Source organism: Panthera pardus, unplaced genomic scaffold (assembly GCF_024362965.1).
Source record: "Panthera pardus isolate Hobbes unplaced genomic scaffold, ASM2436296v1 HiC_scaffold_11, whole genome shotgun sequence".
Lineage (NCBI taxonomy): Eukaryota > Metazoa > Chordata > Mammalia > Carnivora > Felidae > Panthera > Panthera pardus.
The window spans coordinates 26,513,672-26,530,661 of NW_026526666.1; positions in this window are offsets into that span (position 1 = coordinate 26,513,672).

Sequence of the window (16,990 nt, forward strand, 5' to 3'; positions counted from 1 at the left end):
TTACCCCGTTACATCTATTTTGCAATTTAGTGATAGCAGTTACTATGGAGATTACTGGCCTCAGAGAAGAGTGACCACAGAGTTTCTGCAGGATGCTAGGGTTCCCTCAGAAATTAATTTCTCATAGTCATAGTGGTAAATGTGCCCTCTGGACCTCTGAGCAGATCTTAAATGATAAATCTGCTCTAGAGGTGCCTGGGTGGCTCAGTTGGTTGAACATTCAACTCTTGATTTCAGCTCAGGTCATGATCTCATTGTTCGTGGGTTCGAACCCCATGTTGAGCTCTGTGCTGACAGCACAGGGCTTGCTTGGGATTCTCTCTCTCTCTCTCTCTCTCTCCATACCTCCCCTGCTAAAAAAACAAACAAACAAACAAACAAAAAACCACACAAAACCCAAAACACAAAAAAACTTTAAGTCCATTCTAATGTTCTAGTCACCCTAAGCTTTTAGATACCTTCTTCTACAATCCACCAAGACAGTTCTGCAATTTTAATTTCATTTAGTATAGGCTACTCTTTGGTCCATGCTTCAGCCAACGAACCAAACTGTTAGAGCCCTTTCTAATCCCTTGAGCCACAGCATTAAGTTCAGAGTGTCTGCTTAGTAGGCCCATATCAATCAGTTTGGCCCGATCCAACTTTGTGTTCCTTCTGTGTTTATCTTACACCCTTAGTAACCATTCCTACACATATTCCCCAGATTTCCGTTCATATAAACTGGAAAAATCATGTACTTCTTTGGCAGGGTGGCGTGCCTCCCCATGGGTCACGCCTCTTTTGGGGCCTGCTGGGACTTAGTCTAGTTACAGGTCTGGAAGCAAAGAGGGGGGATGGGGGTGGGTCCCGAGGAGGATTGACAGTGTCCTACAAAGCAACTGCCTCTGGGGACACCACTACAGCTTCCTTAGGCAAGCAGATGACCGTGGAAGGGCTGTTTCCACTGGCAAAGAAGACTTATTTGAGCTCCCATTTGACTTGACTAGCAAAAATTTTCAATCTAGTCATTTTAAAGACTCAGCCTTGTCCCAGGGTTTCAAGTATTGGGGCATCAGGGAGACCTCTGCAGGTCTCTAATTACACCTGTTTGCCTATTTTCTGTGTTCCCTCCTCACAGCCCTGCCTGGGCTCCAGGAATCTTTGGTGCGTCTGTAACCACTGAACCATTCCTCTCTGGAGTCTTGTTATTTGCTTTCCACTTCCAGGAATCTCTATTTCCTATCTTACTGCTCCTCAAGGACACTCTTCCTGTCCCGACCTCAGAAGAATAGAGACCTCTATTTCTCTAGAATTGACATCTGCTTTCTTTGTTGCTGAAATCCCCTCTCGAGATATCACAAGGCTTGGTTTCCTGATTGAAAGGAGGGTAGGGGAAAACACAGGGAACATGCATGTACACAGTTTAACATTTTAGGATATTACTCTGTGGTAGGAATGCGATATCAAAGTTGTTGAATACAGAGGGGGATACTTCCTCACCTGTCTTGAGAACTTCCTTTCTCTAAATCCATTAGGCATGATAGCTGTCTCCAGAATGGACACTATTTTTCCCTTCACATCCTCCACTTCTCGCCGTGTGGGGGAAGACTTGTGTTTGAAAAGGCTGTTAGTGTTACAGTCTGAGTGACTAGCTTCTGATGATAAATCTTGTGTGCGGACTGCGGGGACAGCCAGCATCCAAAGTAAACAATAGTTGTTATGAAGAGGGCTGCATGGGCGGCCCGCTGGCTGCACTCCGGCCCCTTGGCTGTCTCTTCACAGTTACTGCCAACCGTGGCTTCCCCAACCCTCTGCTGGAAGGGTGGCCCAGGTCTCTCATCTCCCTCAGCTAGGAGCTTAGTGACTCTGCCCTTCGCACCAGGGATTAGGCCTCTTGTCCCCTCACTTGACAAGTGACGGCCAAGAGTGCCGGGGCTCTGCACACTCCCTCCATCAGCCCAGCACCCCAGCTGTGCTCTCTGGGCAGTAGAAGTCGATTCTCTGCAATGTGCTAGAAAAGAGGAAGGCCTCAGCTATACAGTCCACACAGCTGTCCAAACTCATTTTTTCCTCTATACCTTTGCTTTTGGTATTTCCTCTGCTGGGAGCACCTTCCCCTATTCTTTACTTTTCTCCTGGTGAAATTCCCACTTGACCTTTAAGACTCAGTAAAAACAGCCTGTCTTCTGGGAAGACGCCATGTCTCTCCCCCAATCCTTTGCTCCCATAGCTTTTTTGTTTCTGGCTCTGTCATAATACCTATCATATTGTGGGATAGTGAGTTTTTTACCTGCCTGGGTGCAAGAACCTTTTTATAAAACTCTTTATCATTAGGGTGGAGGGTGGTGCCTGACACATAGCAATGATGTTGCTGCTGATGGTAATAATAACAGCTATTATTCGTTATATACTTAGCAGTTGCAAAGCACAGTGTCACGAGCTCCACACGCCTTGTATCATTCGGTCCCATCACAGTTCTAAGGCTAGCTGTTGGTGTTATCCTAATTTCTGGTGAATTTTTAGGAATTCTTTAGATGGAGACGGAGAAGAGAATTTCAGTTTAAAACAACAGCAGGAGCACAGGTGGGGAAGCATGGCCTGTTGGGGGCAGGATGGGTGGTCCCGGGAAGGGATATAAAGGAGAAAAGTAGGGCTGGAAAGGTGAGCTGGTGCCATATTGTAGAGGCTCTTGGATGCCCTAAGGCACTGCATTTTCTTAGTAGGCAGCAGGGAGCATTCAAGGAGGAGCCAATGTGACCCGAGTGGGAGACCAGAAACCAGGAACAAGCTGAGGCAGTGAGCTAGGTGAGGCCCAAGCATTCATCACACATCTTGGCGAGGGGGATGGTGGAGGGTGAGGCACCAAGCTGGGGACTGGAGTCCAGAACCAAGCGGCACAGAGCCAGGCTGCCAGATGCTCACAATCAGTTTGCAAACTGCCAGAGGAGTACCCAACGCACACTTGTAGGTGCCATCATGAATGTCTGCACACAAAGAAAGAAAGATGCAGGGTCCCTGGGGCCGGGGGCATCAGGAAAGCTTTTAGGGGAGGTGATGCTTGAGCTGGGACTCTATTTACCTGACCTGAAGGTGTGGAGAGGCAGAGGTGAGGTGGAGGGAGGCACTGGCAAGAAGATAGCACCAAGGCATCAAGAGTACCACCAGTTCACGGGACCCGCTGGGTTTTGTTTGTTTGTTTGTTTGTTTTGCTTTATAAAATTTCTTTTGCATATGTAATGCTTGTTTATTATATAAAATGTATCAAATATAGAAAACAAAAAGAATAAGTTTATAATCCTAATGCCTAGAGATGATTATTTTAAAAATTCAGTCAATATCCTTCCATTTTTATGTGAGTATGTATGTTTGAATAAGAATAAATGTGCATCCAAAGGAGAATCCAGATGGCTAACAGACATGAAAAATGTTCAACATCGCTCATCATCAGGGAAATACAAATCAAAACCACAATGGGATACCACCTCCCACCTGTCAGAAGGGCTAACGTTAACAACTCAGGCAACAGATGTTGGTGAGGATGCAGAGAAAGAGGCTCTCTTTTGCATTGCTGGTGGGAATGCAAGCTGGCACAGCCACTCTGGAAAACAGTAGGGAGGTTCCTCAAAAAATTAAAAATAGAACTACCCTATGACCCAGAAATTGCACTACTAGGTATTTATCCAAGGGATACAGGTATGCTGTTTCGAAGGAGCACATGCACCCCAATGTTTATAGCAGCACTATCAACGGTAGCCAAATTACGGAAAGAGCTCAAATGTCCGTCAACTGACAAATGGATAAAGAAGATGTGGTATATATATGTGTGTATACACACATATACACACATATATATGTGTGTATATATATATACACATATATAAATAACGGAATATTACTTGGTGATAAAAACGAATGAAATCTTGCCATTTGCAACAACGTGGATGGAGCTAGAGTGTATTATGCTAAGTGAAATAAGTCAGTCAGAGAAAGACAAATACCATATGATTTCATTCATGTGGAATTTAAGAAACAAAACAAACAGATGAACATAGGGTAAGAGAAGGGAAAATAAGATAAAAACAGAGAGGGAGGCAAGCCATAAGAGACTCTTAAATATAGAGAGCAAACTGAGGGTTGCTGGATGTGGGGTGGGTGGGGGAATGGGCTAAAGGGGTGATGGGCATTAAGGAGGCACTTGCTGGGATGAGTACTGGGTGTTACAGGTAAGTGACGAATCACTAAATTCTATCCCTGAAACCATAGAAGAAGGAATATATGTGTGCATATATATGTATATGTATGTCTATATACACACATATATACACGTGTTGATAAGTAGGAAAGTGTAAATGTATGTACTAACACCTCTCTACCTTATCTCTATCTATACTGAACATCCTGCTTTACTTGCTTTAGAGATAAAATAAGTTTACATTTCTTTTTTTTAAATGTTTATTTATTTTGAGACAGAGAGAGAGAATAAGCAGGGGAGGGGCAGAGAGAAAGGGAGAGAGAATCCCAAGCAGGCTCTGTGCTATCAGTGCAGAGCCTGATGTGGGGCTCAATCTCATGAACCCTGAGATCATGACCTGAACCGAAATCAAGAGTCAGATACTTAACCAACTGAGCCACCCAGGCATCCCTGCATTTCTTGAATGTTCCAATAGCACTTAGAATGCCCACCAGCCTAGCCTGACAGGAAGTCTTGTCTTCTTCTGGGGTTGTCAAGGAAGTTCTCTAGGACTATTCAAGAAACCCCTACCTATTCCTCAACCTGTCCTAATGGTACTGCTCCCTGTCTGCCCTCTATTTGTACCTGAGATTTAAATAGGAAAGGGGATTCTGGATGGACAATTCATTCCAATTGAAGTGAAAACACCTCCTGGGCCTGGAACTATGTCTTTCTTGTCCAATGTCATACCCTCAACATTGCAAATAACACCCGCCCTAGGATAGATGTTCACTAAACAACTGAGTGAATGAATTCAAACTTCTCCTTGTTCATGCAATGAACATTTATTGAATATTTTTGATGTGCTAAGTTCTGCATTGGGGGTTGGAGGCACACACGTAGACAACATGAAACTTTCATCTGTGATGGACAGAACTTAAAGATAAGCAGCTTTAAAAAACAGATGAGGCTCTTTCTGGGAAGAAGATGGTGGCATAGGAGGACTTTGGGCTCACCGCGTCCTGCTGATCATTTAGATTCCACTTACACCTGCCTAAAAAACCCAGAAAACCGCCAGAAGATTAGCAGAATGGACTCTCCAGAGCCAAGCATAGAGGAGAGCCCCACGGAAGAGGGTAGGAAGGGCAGAGAGGCTGTGCGCTCTACATGGACTGGCAGGTGGGAGCCGGGATGGAGGGGCGGCCCGCTGGCCAAGCAGAGGCCCCGAGTCTGGCTTGCAAAAGCAGAGGGGCTGGACGGAGTGTGTTCCGACAGCAAGCGGGACTTAACATCTGGAAGGTTATAAGTTAACAGCTCTGCTCGGAGAGCGGGAGGGCTGGAGGACAACGGGAGGGAGAGTTCTTGAGCCTCGGACGACAGAGCTCAGCATGGCAGGGAACAAAGGCGCTCGCCAGCGCCATCTCCCTCGCCCATCCCCCAGCCAAAATCCCAAAGGGAACCAGTTTCTGCCAGGGAACTTGCTTGTACTGCACAAACACCGAACGCTGTCCTTCTGCGGATCCATCCCTCTGGCGGCGGGTCTGACTCCCTCCCGGTGCCTCAGGGCCCCTCCCTAAGCGGATCACCGAAGGATAAGCAAGCTGAGCCTACCCCTCCTGCCCCCGTGCACCTTGCCTACCCACCCCAGCTAATACGCCAGATCCCCAGCACCACAAGCCTGGCAGTATGCAAGTAGCCCAGACGGGCCACGCCACCCCACAGTGAATCCTGCCCCTAGGAGAGGGGAAGAGAAGGCACACACCAGTCTGACTGTAGCCCCAGCAGTGGGCTGGAGGCAGACATCAGGTATGACTGCGGCCCCACCCACCAACGCAGGTTATTCAAGACAGCACAGGGGAAGTGCCCTGCAGTTCTATCCAAAATGACTAAATGGAAGAATTCCCCTCAAAAGAATCTCCAGGAAATAACAACAGCTAACGAACTGACCAAAAAGGATTTAAGCAATATAACAGAAAGTGAATTTAGAATAATAGTCATAAAATTAATTGCTGGGCTTGAAAACAGTATAGAGGACAGCAGAGAATCTATTGCTACAGAGATCAAGGGACTAAGGAACAGTCAGGAGGAGCTAAAAAATGCTGTAAGTGAACTGCAAAATAAAATGGAGATGACCACAGCTTAGATTGAAGAGGCAGAGGAGAGAATAGGTGAACTAGAAGATAAAATTATGGAAAAAGAGGAAGCTGAGAAAAAGAGAGATAAAAAATCCAGGAGTATGAGGGGAAAATTAGAGAACTAAGTGATGCACTAAAGAGAAATAATATACGCATAATTGGTATTCCAGAGGAGGAAGAGAGAGGGAAAGGTGCTGAAGGTGTACTTGAAGAAATCATAGCTGAGAACTTCCCTGATCTGGGGAAGGAAAAAGGCATTGAAATCCAAGAGGCACAGAGAACTCCCTTCAGACGTAACTTGAATCGATCTTCTGCACGACATATCATAGTCAAACTGGCAAAATACAAGGATAAAGAGAAAATTCTGAAAGCAGCTAGGGATAAACGTGCTCTAACATATAAAGGGAGACTGATAAGACTCGTGACCGATCTCTCTACTGAAACTTGGCAGGCCAGAAAGGAATGGCAGGAGATCTTCAATGTGATGAACAGAAAAAATATGCAGCCGAGAATCCTTTATCCAGCAAGTCTGTCATTTAGAACAGAAGGAGAGATAAAGGTCTTCCCAAACAAACAAAAACTGAAGGAATTCGTCACCACTAAACCAGCCCAACAAGAGATCCTAAGGGGCATCCTGTGAGACAAAGTACCGGAGACATCGCTACAAGCATGAAACCTACAGACATCACAATGACTCTAAACCCATATCTTTCTACAATAACACTGAATGTAAATGGACTAAATGTGCCAACCAAAAGACATAGGGTATCAGAATGTATAAAAAAACAAGACCCATCTATTTGCTACCTACAAGAGACTCATTTTAGACCTGAGGATACCTTTAGATTGAAAGTGAGGGGATGGAGAACTGTCTATCATGCTACTGGAAGTCAAAAGAAAGCTGGAGTAGCCATACATATATCAGACAAACTAGATTTTAAATTAAAGGCTGTAACAAGAGATGAAGAAGGATATTTTATAATAATTACAGGGTGTATCCATCAGGAAGAACTAACAATTATAAATGTCTATGCGCCAAATACGGGAGCCCCCAAATATATAAAACAATTACTCACAAACATAAGCAACCTTATTGATAAGAATGTGGTCATTGCAGGGGACTTTAACACTCCATTTACAGAAATGGATAGATCATCTAGACACACGGTCAATAAAGAAACAAGGGCCCTGAATGATACATTGGATCAGATGGACTTGACAGATATATTTAGAACTCTGCATCCCAAAGCAACAGAATATACTTTCTTCTCGAGTGCACATGGAACATTCTCCAAGATAGATCACATACTGGGTCACAAAACAGTCTTTCATAAGTATACAAGAACTGAGATCATACCATGCATACTTTCAGACCACAATGCTATGAAGCTTGAAATCAACCACAGGAAAAATCTGGAAAAACTCCAAAAGCATGGAGGTTAAAGAACACCCTACTAAAGAATGAATGAATGGGTCAACCAGGCAATTAGAGAAGAAATTAAAAAATATATGGAAACAAATGAAAATTACAATACAACAATCCAAACGCTTTGGGATGCAGTGAAGGCAGCCCTGAGAGGAAAATACATTGCAATCCAGGCCTATCTCAAGAAACAAGAAAAATCCCCAATACAAAATCTAACAGCACACCTAAAGGAAATAGCAGAACAGCAAAGGCAGCCTAAACCCAGAAGAAGAAGAGAAATAATAAAGATCAGAGCAGACATAAACTAGAATCTAAAAAACATGGAATCTAAAAAAATTGTAGAGCAGATCAATGAAAACAAGAGTTGGTTTTTCGAAAAAATAAACAAAATTGATAAACCTCTAGCCAGGCTTCTCAAAAAGAAAAGGGAGATGACCCAAATAGATAAAATCATGAATGAAAATGGAATTATTGCAACCAATCCCTCAGAGATACAAGCAATCATCAGGGAATACTATGAAAAATTATATGCCAACAAACTGGACAACCTGGAAGAAACGGACAAATTCCTAAACACCCACACACTTCCAAAACTCAATCAGGAGGAAATAGAAAGCTTGAACAGACCCATAACCAGCGAAGAAATTGAATCAGTTATCAAAAATCTCCCAACAAATAAGAGTCCAGGACCAGATGCCTTCCCAGGGGAGTTTTACCAGACGTTGAAAGCAGAGATAATACCTATCCTTCTCAAGCTATTCCAAAAAATAGAAAGGGAAGGAAAACTTCCAGACTCATTCTATGAAGCCAGTATTACTTTGATTCCTAAACCAGACAGAGACCCAGTAAAAAAAGAGAACTACAGGCCAATATCCCTGATGAATATGGATGTAAAAATTCTCAATAAGATACTAGCAAATCGAATTCAACAGCATATAAAAAGAATTATTCACCATGATCAAGTGGGATTCATTCCTGGGCTGCAGGGCTGGTTCAACATTCGCAAATCAATCCATGTGATACATCACATTAATAAAAGAAAAGATAAGAACCATATGATCCTGTCAATCGTTGCAGAAAAGGCCTTTGACAAAATTCAGCAAACTTTCTTAATAAAAACCTTGAGAAAGTCGGGATAGAAGGAACATACTTAAAGATCATAAAAGCCATTTATGAAAAGCCCACAGCTAACATCATCCTCAACGGGGAAAAACTGAGAGCTTTTTCCCTGAGATCAGGAACACCACAGGGATGTCCACTCTCACCGCTGTTGTTTAACATAGTGTTGGAAGTTCTAGCATCAGTAATTAGACAACAAAAGGAAATCAAAGGCATCAAAATTGGCAAAGAAGAAGTCAAGCTTTCACTTTTTGCAGATGACATGATATTATACATGGAAAATCCTATAGAATCCACCAAAAGTCTGCTAGAACTGATACATGAATTTAGCAAAGTTGCAGGATACAAAATCAATGTACAGAAATCAGTTGCATTCTTATACACTAATAATGAAGCAACACAAAGACAAATAAAGAAACCGATCCCATTCACAATTGCACCAAGAAACATAAAATACCTAGGGATAAATCTAACCAAAGATGTAAAAGATCTGTATGCTGAAAACTATAGAAAGCTTATGAAGGAAATTGAAGAAGATATAAAGAAATTGGAAAACATTCCCTGCTCATGGATTGGAAGAATAAATATTGTCAAAATGTCAATACTACCCAAAGCTATCTACACATTCAATGCAATCCCAATCGAAATTGCACCAGCATTCTTCTTGAAGCTAGAACAAGCAATCCTAAAATGTGTATGGAACCACAAAAGGCCCCGATAGCCAAAGTAATTTTGAAGAAGAAGACCAAAGCAGGAGGCATCACAATCCCAGACTTTAGCCTCTACTACAAAGCTGTCATCATCAAGACAGCATGGTATTGGCACAAAAACAGACACATAGACCAATGGAATAGAATAGAAACCCCAGAACTAGACCCACAAACGTATGGCCAACTCATCTTTGACAAAGCAGGAAAGAACATCCAATGGAAAAAAGACAGTCTCTTTAACAAATGGTGCTGGGAGAACTGGACAGCAACATGCAGAAGGTTGAAACTAGACCACTTTCTCACATCATTCACAAAAATAAACTCAAAATGAATAAGGGACCTGAATGTGAGACAGGAAACCATCAAAACCCTAGAGGAGAAAGCAGGAAAAGACCTCTCTGACCTCAGTCGTAGCAATCTCTTACTTGACACATCCCCAAAGGCAAGGGAATTAAAAGCAAAAATGAACTACTGGGACCTCATGAAGATAAAAAGCTTCTGCACAGCAAAGGAAACAACCAACAAAACTAAAAGGCAACCAATGGAATGGGAAAAGATATTTGCAAATGACATATCAGACAAAGGGCTAGTATCCAAAATCTATAAAGAGCTCACCAAACTCCACACCCGAAAAACAAATAATCCAGTGAAGAAATGGGCAGAAAACATGAATAGACACTTCTCTAAAGAAGACATCCGGATGGCCAACAGGCACATGAAAAGATGTTCAACGTCGCTCCTTATCAGGGAAATACAAATCAAAACCACACTCAGATAGCACCTCACGCCAGTCAGAGTGGCCAAAATGAACAAATCAGGAGACTATCGATGCTGGAGAGGATGTGGAGAAACGGGAACCCTCTTGCACTGTTGGTGGGAATGCAAACTGGTGCAGCCGCTCTGGAAAACAGTGTGGAGGTTCCTCAAAAAATTAAAAATAGACCTACCCTATGACCCAGCAGTAGCACTGCTAGGAATTTACCCAAGGGATACAGGAGTACTGATGCATAGGGGCACTTGTACCCCAATGTTTATAGCAGCACTCTCAACAATAGCCAAATTATGGAAAGAGCCTAAATGTCCATCAACTGATGAATGAATAAAGAAATTGTGGTTTATATACACAATGGAGTACTACGTGGCAGTGAGAAAGAATGAAATATGGCCCTTTGTAGCAATGTGGATGGAACTGGAGAGTGTGATGCTAAGTGAAATAAGCCATACAGAGAAAGACAGATACCATATGGTTTCACTCTTATGTGGATCCTGAGAAACTTAACAGAAACCCATGGGGGAGGGGAAGGGAAAAAAAAAAAAAAAAGAAAAGAGGTTAGAGTGGGAGAGAGCCAAAGCATAAGAGACTCTTAAAAACTGAGAACAAACTGAGGGTTGATGGGGGGTGGGGGAGGGGGTGGGTGATGGGTATTGAGGAGGGCACCTTTTGGGATGAGCACTGGGTGTTGTATGAAAACTAATTTGACAATAAATTAAACAAAAAAATAAACAGCACAAAAAAAAACCAAAAACAGATGAGGCTTTCATATAAGGTAGTGAGCTTGCCAATGTAGGAGGTATTCAAGCATACCACTGACCAAGGTTGTGGAAGGAATTTCTGCTCTGGGAGGGATATTGGACTAAATGACCACTAATGACCCTTCCAGATGTGAAGTTCTAGGACTGAATAAATTTTAGATAATCCTTTCTAAGTTAGGAGTTATAACAACCAAATAAATCACGGAAGGGCTCCAAAGAAGACATATTTACAAATGAAAAGCAAATGTTCTCGTGGGATCAAACAATGGTGGATAATAAATGAGAATTCTTGAGAAGCCTACAAGATGTTGCTTTTGATAAGAAATAGATCATTTTTAAATAATGGAATTAGAAGTATTAACTTTCAGAATATGTTTAAATATTTGTTCTTTCATTCAATCTGTTTGCCATATTCAAAACCCATATTTACAAACAAAAATAGCCCCGAACTACTGGTGAAACGTACAGCATAGAGAATGTAGCCAATGGTTCTGTAACAGCGTTGTAAGGAGGCACATAGTAGCCACGCTTTTTATGAGCAAGGAAAAAGAAAATGAAGAGTGCCAGTGCCAGGGACCCACGAACTTCTTCCTTTGGAATCTCCAAATGCAGGGGCACCTCGGTGGCTCAGGTGGTTAACCATCCCCCTTCGGCTCAGGTCATGCATGGTCTCGCGGTTTGTGAGTTTGAGCCCCACATGGAGCTCTGTGCTGACAGTGCAGAGCCTTCTTGGGATTCTCTCTCCTTGTCTCCCTGCCCCCCCTCCACTGGTGCTCGCTCTCTCAAAAATTACAAGAAGGAGGGGCGCCTGGGTGGCTTGGTCGGTTAAACGTCCGACTTCGGCTCAGGTCATGATCTCACGGTCTGTGAGTTCGAGCCCCGCGTCGGGCTCTGTGCTGACAGCTCAGAGCCTGGAGCCTGTTTCATATTCTGTGTCTCCCTCTCTCTCTGCTCCTCCCCTGTTCATGCTCTGTCTCTCTCTGTCTCAAAAATAAATAAACGTTAAAAAAATTTTGTTTTAAAAATTACAAGAAGGAAATAAACTTTAAAAAATACATAATAATAATTAAACAAGAACCTCCAACGGTAGCTGCAAGGATGAAAGGGCCTGGGGAGCCCCACTGAACTGTGCGCCGTCACCCCCCAGCCCCATATGAGAAGAAAGAGGCTGACCTCTGAGACCTACCGCTCCGCCGACGCGTCTCCTGTGCAGTGCTTCTCTAGAGGAGGTCCTTCCAGCCTCTTGCACGTGGGCCACAAGGAATTCACTAGGTGAATCTCCTCTCTCTTCTCTCACAGGGCAGAGGCTGAGTCCCCGGTTGCCCCAGGCAGGAAGGAGGCAGTGCAGGAGAAAAGTCAGACCTGGGGGGAGGGCAGGGCCCGAGCCAAACTCTGCTTTCTTGCCACATAGCTTCCCCCCCGGCGGCCCTCCTGGCGTCCTGCGGTTCGCCTGCCCAGAGCTGCACCCCAACACCAGCCAGCCCTGGCCCCCTGGCACTGGGCCTTCACGCTCTGTCTGGTAGGGCAAGACCTCATTCTGGGCTCTATTTTAATCACCTGGGCCCGGGTACTGGGGATCCCTCCCTCCCTCCCTGCCTCAGCTGGAGGTCAGGGCCCGGAAGCCCAGCCTGCAGGTGGAGACATGCAGCTGCCCGCGGGGTGAAAGGGAAAAGTCCGGGGTGGGTGGTTGGCCTCCCCCTCAGAGCCAGAGGGCCCCGGTTTCCATCTCATTCTCTTTGTTGTCTCACACTGTCTCCTTGTGGGGTGGACTGAGGTGGAGGAGACAACAAACATGAGGCCAGACGCTCCCTGGCCGATCTCAGATGAGGAGGCTCCATGTCTCAGACTCAGAGAAGGAAAGGTGGCCTTCCCATGCTGTGCTCCTGGGGAAAGCCTACATCCTCGTCCCTGTGGTTTTACCTTTAACAGTGCTACATAGGCTTTTTATTTTTATTTTTATTTATTTATTTTTTTAACGTTTATTTTTGAGACAGAGAGACAGAGCATGAATGGGGGAGGGTCAGAGAGAGAGGGAGACACAGAATCGGAAACAGGCTCCAGGCTCTGAGCGGTCAGCACAGAGCCCGACCCGGGGCTCGAACTCATGGACCGCAAGATCATGACGTGAGCTGAAGTCGGACGCTTAACCTACTGAGCCACCCAGGCGCCCCTATATAGGCTTTTTAAAAATGGCAAACAGGCAATACAAAACAAACCCCCCCCCCCACAACCCTTTGTATATAAAAATTTGGAGTTGGGATGGTTGAGGAAATGAGTTCTGTTTGTTGAATATAAATCTGAACTCAAGGAAATAACAGCTTATTTCTGTAAAAGCTTTTATTCAGTACTAGCTTTACCCAGTATTTTTATTTTATTTTATTTTTTTTTTATTTTATTTTATTTTTTTAAACGTTTTATTTTATTTTTGAGACAGAGAGAGACAGAGCATGAACGGGGGAGGGTCAGAGAGAGGGAGACACAGAATCTGAAACAGGCTCCAGGCTCCGAGCTGTCAGCACAGAGCCCGACGCGGGGCTCGAACTCACAGACCGTGAGATCATGACCTGAGCTGAAGTTGGCCGCTTAACCGACTGAGCCACCCAGGCGCCCCTACCCAGTATTTTTAGAAGCCAAAGTGCTTGAGCATTGATCACGCTCAGATGTACTGCAAGTAGAGAGGTTGCTGTGGTCTCTACGTCTGACAGATGAGAAGACCGGGACCACAGAAAAGCCATAGGACCTCCCTAGCGGAGAACACTGGGTCTCTGCCATGACTTCGTTCTTGAGGGCTGTGGTCAAATGAGCCAAGTCTGAACATTGCAGAATCCCTGACACACACTAGGTTCTTAATAAATAAACACGGGACAATCAGCAGCCCCCATTATATTGTCTCTCATGGTATCCTGTGCTTTTCCTTTATAACGTTAATTGCAACCTTCAATTATATATTTATGTGTCTGATGTCCGTGCTCCCACGCCCATGCCATGATGACAGAGACCAAGTCTGTTTCGATCACCACCCCGTGTGCCTAGCAAAGTGTCTGGCACCGTGGAGGTCCCTGCCAAATAGATGTTAGGTCAATGAATGAACCACGGGCTTGCTTGTAGCAATTCTGCACGATCATGACTCTTGACCATGAAACTTTTCTGCCTCAGTTGCTAATCAATTCAATGGAAATAATAGAACATACTCTCTCAAGAACCAGTTGCCTCTCTCTTCGTTGGGAGATGTCATTGCTTGGAAAATGCTGCCGTTCCAGTAGCACTCCCAGGGTGCTGTGTACTTGGCAGCCGGGGCTAATTTATCCTCTTTCCCCACCCGTGATTAGTTGCAAGGAGGATGTTACCACTGACAAGACCCAATAAAATTATAAATTTATACCCCAAACCAAAGTCCTACCATGTTGTAAAGGAACATGAGATAAAATTTCTCGAGGAACTCCTGGAGTAGAAGCCCTTTGAAGGCCATCATTTGGCCATTAATCATTTGCCTGAAATCTTTTGTTGAGCTCTTTCTTGGCTACACACTGAGCCGGGCACGTGGGGCCCACACAGGAGCTGCTCAGGATGCAGACACTGGCACGCATTGGTAATGAGGACACGGTCTACATGTGCTGTGGGAGGCAGGCCAGGTGCTCTGAGAGATGTCTTCTGATCTCCGGAGAGTCTTGAAGACAAGGGCAACTTAACCAGCAAAAGAAGGCGTTCCAGGTGGAGAGGACAAGATTGAAAGCCACGAAGGCGTGGGAACTCCTGGCAAGTTCGGAACCCATCTCTGCCTGTTTTCTCAGGGCGAATGTATGGTTTAATGGCTATTGTTTGCTCCTCCTCGTGGTAGCAGTGTTTGGTGATGTTTGTTTTGGGTGACAGTGGGCTTTCTCACCTTGCAGTGTGTACGTGAGTGGTCACCACATATGATCTGAAAACCCACTCTCCTGGTCAGCTGACATCAATGGGGAGATGAGAAGGCATGCTGTTTCCGGCTGTTTCTATAACGGAGATCCCAAGAGAGCTCTGTGTTTCCATATTTATGATTCATTTCAGGGTCTTTCCAGGTTTGGGAAATGGGAGACCTCTTTCCTAAGCTCTTCCAACAGAGGTGGGAACTGGAGTGAGGTCCTTTGGGCCTGAGGGAGGTGGGCGGGCTGAACGGGCACTTTGGCTGCCCCCCGCCCCCTGACACTGATGCCTGCAAGCTCTGGAAAATTCCAGTGGGCTGCCTGCTCGCCCCCAGCTGGCTCGTGGAAGAACCTGGCCTTAGCCAGTTTGGGCTGGCTTATCTTTAGGGTGGATAGCTGGGCATTAGGCCCGGGAGAGGCACACCCTCAGTTCAGCCTGTTCCTCAGCACAGCAAGCTGCTGTGTTTTCCCTCAAGGCTGTCTGTGTATGTTGACACGGATTCTTCTTGGGAAATGATGGGGGGGGGGGGGGTGGAGGGCAGGATTTTATCCATAGGTGAAAAACAACAAAGCCTGGCTTTCCCATGAGATCATTTTGCTCCCACCTGAAGCTAAAGCTTCCTTTCTGACCCAGGCTCACTCAGGGTTTTGTAACACTTTTGTCACAATAAAGTGATTAGCGGTGTCTGTTCTTATTAAGGCTCCTGAGAATTTCCGCATTCCAGAGGGTCAGTTTCTCACCGGCGGCTCAGGTTTCTGTCCCCATGAACTCAGAGGACTCATAATGTTCTCATTACGAGTTCCTTCCAATAAGCTGAGGAAAGCAGACAGTTCAAGAATGTAAAACATTTAACCCTAATTGGGAAAAGTGGGAATTTATATTTTCCACTCAATCAATGACCCCTTTGCTCTAGTCTGGCCTTCTCCAGATTTGGGATGCACTGCTGCTCTGTTATTTATCTCACATCTCTTCACGTCCCCTTTCTCCTCCATAACCACAACCTCAGACTGAAAGGCACCTTCTAGTCGATTTAGGCCACCCCCTGCATTGTACAAGTGAGCACATAGGCCCAGAGAGGTTGACTGCTACACTGAGATCACAAGGTTATTTTTTTTAATGTTTATTTATTTTTGAGAGAAAGAGAGAGAGAGAGAGAGAGAAGGGGAGGGGCAGAGAGATTGGGAGGGAGACAGACTCCGAAGCAGGCTCCAGGCTCTGAGCTGTCAGCACAGAGCCCGATGCGGGGCTCAAACTCACGGACAGTGAGAGATCATGACCTGAGCTGAAGTCAGATGCTCAACTGACTGAGCCACCCAGGCGCCCCAAGATCACACAGTTATGAAACAGAAGGGATGGGTCCAGGACCCAGGCTTTCCTGCCTCCCAACTCAGCGCTCAGTCCACCATCTACACTGCTACCATCCTCGTATTCAGCCCCGGGTATTTTATGAAATTCTTTCCCCCAACTCTTCATGACTCTGTAAGCAGAGCACAGTGCTCTTTACGTAGGTGGTATTTAAGAAAAGGGTTGCCTAACTTTTGATCTGCTTGGGTTGCAACGTCAACTTGCAGGAAATGCATGAGAAATGTGTGGGGAAATTCTGCAAGGCGTCCTCCAGGACTTTGGCATTTCGTTTTCAAAAAATAGAGCAGTGATGTCAACCACTCTTGAACGCAAAGAATAAACCGAGCTTGTTTTCAGGGACTTGCAGAGCACTGGAGGTTGGAATCCCTTTATCGACCATCATGCTGAGTTCAGGGCATCACGTGTACGCTGTCGAGTCTCTGGATCTTTTGGGCTCAAATGGAAAAGCCTCTTCTCCAACACGGGAGAGGAAGTGTAAGCTTTGTAGTTTCACAGAAGTAAAACCCACTGTGGCCTGCTTTGCAGGTACCAGATGTGGTGCTCTGTTACCCTGTACAAATGTTAGCTCATTCTATCCTCAGGCCTAAGTGGTAGAATTTATATTATTCCTAATTTTATGAATGAGAAAGTTGCATGTCCAAGGTCACACAGT